The following is an 8096-nucleotide window of genomic DNA, read 5'->3' on the forward strand; positions in this document are numbered from 1 at the left end:
GAATTAGTGGTAGGAGTAACATTAGAATTAGCACCAAGTTGTATCTCAATCCCAGAAATAGGAATATTGTCTGTATTGACAGCTGAAAAATCGCTTTGGGAGGAAACATTATGAGCAGGCTGCAGAGATGTAGTGGTGTCTGAAACAAATGCCGGTGAAGAATTTGAGGGTAAAGCATTATTAGATGAAGGAACAATTTGAATTTGTATACAACCACCATTAGAAGAAGAAGATAATGATGGAGCATGAGAAATAGAATCTGAGGTATAAGAGGGGGAGGATGTTAAAATTGAAAAAGGAAGGACAGTATGAGGAAATTGATTTTTAACAAGAGGAGGATTGGTGTTAGAAAAGAGATCAGTATAGGGAAATTTATGTTCATCAAAGAGAACATGACGAGTAATTATCACCTTACCACTCTTGGTAAGACACTTGTATCCCTTATGGTTTGGAGCATAACCTAAGAATACTGATAAATCAGATTTAAAATTAAATTTATGAGAGGTATAAGGCTTCAAACAAGGATAACAGGCACATCCAAACACTTTTAAAAAAGAATAATCAGGGCTATGATTGTGTAAAAGTTCATAAGGAGACAAGTTCTTAGTATTAGAGGAGGGTAATCTATTGATTATGTAAGTGGCTGAGAGGAATGCATCATCCCAATGTAACAAGGGAAGTGATGCAGCAGCCAACATGGCTAAACCAATTTCAGTAATATGCCTATGTTTTCTCTCAGCTCTTCCATTCTGTTGGTGTGTATAAGGGCATGAAAAACGATGTGTAATGCCTTGAGAAGCTAGATATTGAGTGAAAGATGTAGAAAGGTATTCTCGGCCATGATCAGTTTGTAGTGCTTTGATTTTGAGACCAGTATGTCTTTCTATATTTGCTTGAAATTGTAAAAAGGCTTGAAAAGCTTGAGACTTTGAATTTAGAAGAAAAACAGATGTGTATCTGGTATATGCATCAATGAAAGAAATATAATAATGGAAACCATTAAAGAAAGTAATAGGAGAGGGTCCCCAAATATCAGAATAAATCATATCTAATGGAGCATGAAAATTATAAGAATCAGTAGAGAAAGGTAATAGATGCATCGTAGCTTTGCAACAAGAGGCACACAAACCAGAATTCATTGAATTGATATTAATAGGAACATGACATTTATTCATTACAGCTATAGTAGTTTTAGAAGCACAATGACCAAGCCTTTGATGCCATAGATTATAAGAATCTTATTGAGCAAGAAAAGTACTTGGAGCACTCGTAATAGACGAAGAAGAAGAAGTATCATTAGGCCTAGATTGAACTACTGCAACATTCTCAAATTCATAAATTCCATGATTAGATCTCCCTTTGAGAAGAACGTTCTTGGAGGCCTGAGATTTAACAAAGCATACATTAGGATGAAATTCAAAATAACAAGCATTGTCACAAGCAAATTTGTGAACACTGATGAGATTTCTTGCAATGTCAGGAGAATGAATTAAGTGATCAAGAATAAAACATTGTTTAGTCTCAAGATTAATTAAATAAGAGTGGCCAATAGAGGAAATTGCACTACCTGAGCCATTACCTACGAGAATCTGGTCAGAACCTTGATAAGCTGAGGGCTGAAGAAGATTATTCGGATCAGGGGAGATGTGATGGCTCGCACCAGTGTCTGGGAGCCATGTAGAGTCGGATAGAACTGAAGGTGTGGCTAGGTAAGCTTGAGGTTGATGATAAGTCGATGGAGATGGCAGAGGAGATTGTGGAGCTGAGGATGATTGAGAAGGTGAGGAGGAAGCTTGGTATGCTTGATTGAACCGATGAAAACAATTCAGGGCAGTGTGTCCCATGCGACCACACACCTGGCATTGGAGTCGAAAATTGGAATTGAAGGTGCGACCTCCACGTACTCCACGAAAACCTCTTCCTCTTCGGCCTCCATTGTTAAAAGTAGCAGGAGATCTTCTTGGTGGATAAGAGGCTTGAGTGTAGTGAGCTTGAAATTGAGAGAGATCAGACTTTCTGAATCTTGTGAGCATGTCTTCATGACCCAGTAAAAGAGCTTCAGCTTTCATGAGTGTTAAAGAGTCCGATTTGGTCATGACACTAGAGAGATACAAGGCATAATTCTCGGTCAAACCATCAGTAATTGCTGAAATATGATCTTCAACAGAGAGAATAAATCCATTTGCAGCTAAAGCATCAACGATTGTGCGAATTTTCTTCAAATACTCGGTAGCCGAAAGACCGTGCTTTTGAACCAGTTTGAGTTGTGCTTTCAACTGTTGAATCTTGATCTTGGAGATCTTGGCAAAATATTCTTGAATATTATTCCAGACTTGATAAGCGTAGGTACAGTCCAACATGCGATTCTTGAAGGAAGAATCAATGGAGGTGAGTAACCATGTAAACAAATAGTGATCTTTGGTGATCCAATCCTTGAATGCTTCAGATTCAGTACCGGCAAGGCGCGCAGCATCATTCGCATATTGAGGAGGAATCTGATCTTGGCTGAGATGAGAGCCCAACCTGTTAGCATGAATAACGTGTAAGGCTAATTGATTCCACGTTTTGAATGTATTTTCAGTAAGTTCTTTAAGAACAGGTGCAGAAAAAATGTTGGTGGGAGGATTTGATTGGGTGGGAATGATAGAAGCCATGGATTCACAACCTGGCTCTATGATACCATGAAAGGATTGAGAGAAGACTCATAGAAACAAAAGGATATGAAATTGAAAAGTGCATTAAGCTCTGTTACAAGAGTATTGCAGTATGCCATTTATATCAATAACAACACAGTTGCAGTAACAAGATAACAACATAACCAATTCTTGTTATTCATTCCATAATTTAACTAACTCACTATTATACACTAATATCTCTATACTCTATTACTATTCATTAATCAAATACTAATTCTTAAATAAATTTTTTATTTATCTACCTAATACTGTGTAGTCAAAATATTATAGATAATAAATAAAGAAATTTTGTTATGGAGTATTTGTACAATGTGTACAATGAGCTATTTATTTAGTCCAATATAAGTTAAAAAATGAATATCTAATGTAAAATACTACTAATTTCTCAAACACAATACACTCATACTATCCAAAATAACCATCCGAGTACCAGGGATAATAAACATCTGATATCCTATTGATCGAACATCTTTATACTCTTATTGTACACATTGTACAGATATTCCATTGGCTCTCTATACTTCCTCTAAATAAAGATATATGATTAATAACATTTATACTTGTAAGAGAGTATGAATGATTCTCCTAACTTAATTGATACAATTAATTTTTTATAACATCTTTTTTCATTTAATTATACCAAAAGCCAGTTCTAAATTTAATGTGAATCAAATCCAAAAAACTCTCTTTTATTATTATATTTATAATTCTATAATTTATAATTTTTTTTTCAAATAAAAATTTTAAATTTTTATATTTTTTAATTCTAACAAAAAAGTTTCAAATCACCTCAAAATATTTTATGAAAAATAAAGACATTTTAAATTTGATCGATCTCTATTTATTGAAAATTAAAAACATCTAAAATTATTGGTTCATGACTTGTAAAATAAAATAATAAATAATAATAAATTAGCCCCAACATATTAATTATAGATATTATGCGTTTAAAATTATAGATATTATACGTATAAAAGTATGAATGTTAAATTAAAAATTTTTAGTAATACTAATTATAAAAATTTATTAATTATAGACATTATATTTATGAAATTATAAGTATTATGAGCACAAAATTATTATAGATGTTATTAATATAAAATTATGGATATTATAAATAAATTTGTCAATTAAATAAATTAATTTAAATATTTGATATTTTTTTAAATTCAATTATAGTAAAGTTGAAAACATGTTTGATTAAAAAAATCAGAATAAATCATTCCACCTTAAAAAATATAAAACAAATTTTTAAATTATCGAAGACGATGATTTAAAATATTATACAAAAATTTAGATATATTATGTCTTTAAAAACGAAAGATTAAAACAATTTAAAATAATGATTTATTAATTCAAATGTGAAATAATTTAAAATATGTAATAAAATACAATTTAAAATTAAATAATATTAATTATAAAAATTATGTGTAAAAATATATGGATATTACATAATAACTAAAGAATATATTTGTGTTATTATAATATAAATTAAATACCATGAATATAAATTATGTTTATTTATTTAATAATAATATAAATTACTTATAATATGCTATTTAATATAGGTAATCAATGTTTTTATATACAATAAATATTACAGAGAAAATAAGACCCGTGAAAAAATGATAATTAAATATTATTCATCTCATTAAATAAAATTAGAAATAGAACATTTTGACTAATTTTAGTTCTCTGTAAGTTTGGTTCCAAATTTTTTCCAACTAAAAAAGATACCGTAAGAAAAATTATAATGACCGGATCATTTAATAAATAGTATGATTAGAAAAACGATTTGGCTATAGAATTTTTTTTCCCTAAACTATCAATCTCTTAAAACATAAATAAAAGAAATATTTAAAAAATGAGAAAATATACTATAAAAATGATTTACGCATACAAAATACTTAATCATTATACTATACCTGATTTTACATGATATAAAAAATAATGTGTTTAGATAATAGGAGTCCCACTAAGAGTGAGTAGTATGAAATTTGACACATGGTGCATCCATAGAGAAACACAAAGGGTGGGGGGTGGCAAATGGCAGTGGATGCATGTCACCACCCACCACCGCTGCCAATCTGCTCTGACAATGGTGTCTGATGCCGCCAAGACACTAATGGTCCACATCCCATTCAAATTATTCATATCCTTCCATCACTAATTCCCCGATATTATTTATATGTAGCCCCCCCACCCATTCGCCACCATCTTTCCTTTTGTCTCATTCTTTCTTAATTGCTACATCACCTTCCACTTCCTAAACCCAAGGACTTGCTTTCCTAATTATAAGAATAAATATATGCTAGCTTGTGAAATAAGTGAATTTAATTCCTTGGGATTATGAGTGGATCCCATGATTTAATTTCTCTACATTTTCTTTTTTAATCTTTTTAATTTTCCCCTTAAGTGTCTAAAGATATTCTAAATTAAACGGGCTTATAAAATAAAACAAAATTGTTATACCTTTGGGGTCATGGGTCTCACTCTGTCGCCCTCGCCCACATCCCATAATAATAAAGTTAAAAGACCATTATTAGGGAGGAAAACTACCAGCATTGCTGAAATTAAGGCACGTCACCTTAATTTGTTAAAGAGAGGGATTTCGCTAGGAAGATAATGGACTATTGATCGAACTCTTGATCTTTTAAATTTAGCGCTTTAATACCATGTCATGATACCACTCATCCCAAAAGCTTCAGCTGATGAAAAAAAGTAACACTAATGATTATATCTCTAATACTCCATAAACCTCCATTATACACGTTATACAAATATTCTATTGGCTCTTCATACTTTCTCTAAAAGGAGATATACTAGTACTATAGTCTAAAAAAATGAACATGGGGCTTTTTTCTTCCATTTTATCATTAGAAAATAGAAAAGAATACGGGGCTTTAGTTTGATTTGATAGCTGATAAATTGGGGGCGGCACAATCGGGTGGACCTCAATGATATACACATTACTCAACCTTTTAGTTGTATTGGTCGAGAAAAGCAAGTACTTGTTTCATACATGTTCAACGAGTTGTATGTAAGGCCATATATGATGTCTATATATATATGTATGGCATGAGAAGAAAAACCATTATGCGTCTTATATTAATTGTATGTGTGAAGTCTTTTGATTTGATTCTAACAATTCGATGAAATATTTGTCAAATTAAGTATGATAATTTTCAATCAAATTAATAAGTAGCATATTGGGACGTTGTTAATATATAGTTAACACTAATAACAGGTCACTAGGCCAGCTAAGTCCAACTACATGATGACTTTGCTTAAATAAGGACCAAAGCATCATATTATAGTCATTTTAATTATTCTCAACTTGCTTGTGTTAAATGCCAAGTCAATTAGGTCGTTATTTTTAAGGTAAAAAGCAGGATTTGTTGGGTATTAGTGACAAAACCTTGAGTCTAAGGTTCAGAAGCTGTCTGCCATTAGGTTGAAGAGTTAGGGAAATCACAAGCTGTATTATGTGTTATTGTCTTAGCGATAATTAAGCTGGAGATGGTAAAATTCCGTGTATATATAAAATATTATCTGTACATCAAAAACAATAACTAATTAAATCAGCACAAATATATATAATTTCACTTATTTTTATGTATATTTTATTCTAATAACTCATTTTTGTAATTGATTTTAGTATATAACTAATATGATTAATATATATATAATACAACCAAGGTTGTCAGATTTTTTGCGCCTCATGACATTCACAATAGACAATGCAAGGCGAAGTAAAATGGCTATATATGACATATCAATTAGGCACATACAACGCAACTTGCACTTATTTTACACTGCATATGCCAATTGGTTCTTTGCCTTACATCATTATTATTCGCTTTCCATTAAGGCAACTATTCAAATGAAGATGCTAAAAACATCTTTTTATGAAGATTCTTGTGTTAAAAGTGTATTTTGTTTGTTTAGCCACACTTTAAAAAAAATAACACTTTTGTAACACATCAAAATCAAACCATACATTTCATCATCTAATGATAAAAAAGAAGCATCTTCATATAAAGACAATAGTAAAATTTTCATGGTAGTATCCACCTTCCATTAATCCTCTTAGAATTTACATGTGAGAGCACGTTTTCTGACTGCTAGTGAACCACATTGAATATGCATGCGTTTCTAATTTGGACCCCCCTTCAACTACTACTATATATGCATAAAGTGGCATATAATTACATTTTGCGTCAAAAATTGAAAATAAATATACATGATCGAATTTTAAAATCCAAACTTAGCTAGTATATATATTAAGATAATTAACTCACATAAAGATAATTTTGTATAAAAATAATAGTTAAAAATTATTGCACTATTATTTGACTAAATCTAAATTATTATTTTTAGATAGATGAATAGCTGGGCTATATTAATAAACAGTAATCATTGTGTGTAAGAGAGCGGTTGTTTATTATGGAGCAACCGCACTAATTAAGAATATGACATGAGGGTTTAAGAAACTATTGAGTAAAACGTTTTCAGGAAAAGGAGGGACAGGTGCACGAAATGTCATGAAGTGAAAAATAGCTAGCAAGTACCAACCCAAAGAGTAGTACTAATACTACTTTCCTATATATAAGTAACACAAAATATATAGTACTGGAAGCATTTCAAGTGCACCGGGAGTACCGGTGCACCAATTATTTTAATCGTTGATCTAAATTATAAAAAATATATATAATATATATTAATTAAAATCAATGGTTAAAACAATTGGTGCACGGGTGCTCCCTGGTGCACTTGAAATGTTTCCTATAGTACTAGCTAGCTAGAAGCTAGTAGTTCCTATAAGGCTATGACCATTTCTATCCCTTTCACTCTTTCAGTAACACATTACTTAGGCATATATAGGGCATAGGCACTCTCACTAGCACAGAACACTATGTCAAATAAATCGACCAAGACGTGCACTCCTGACATTTGATATGGCTATGGCTAAATAAATACAAGTGGGTAATAATGCCTATTCTTTATTTTTGATATCTTGCATTCAATACCTACCTAACCTAACTCGTCCTTTAACATATCTCTCCTGTTAAAATTAGTTTCCTTTTATTTAGTTATGAAAGTAAGTCTATGTATTTTTGAAAAATTTTACTAGTATTTTGGTAATTTTAATTATTGAAATTTTCCTATATTTTTTTTGGGTGAAAACTCAAGTGCAGTCGACTTCAAGTGAAATTAATAACTGAGAGAGTCGTTAGATAATTTGACTGATTTGACTAAATTTTCATCTAGCGGCTCTCAGTTATTAACTTCACGTGAAATCGACTATATCTGAATTTTCACCTTTTTTATGTTTTCTTCACAAATAATAAATGGTTTTATGTACGGGAATAGCATATAAAGTGTGTACAAACTACAAAG

The sequence above is a fragment of the Arachis stenosperma genome, chromosome 5 (genome assembly GCF_014773155.1).
Source record: "Arachis stenosperma cultivar V10309 chromosome 5, arast.V10309.gnm1.PFL2, whole genome shotgun sequence".
Lineage (NCBI taxonomy): Eukaryota > Viridiplantae > Streptophyta > Magnoliopsida > Fabales > Fabaceae > Arachis > Arachis stenosperma.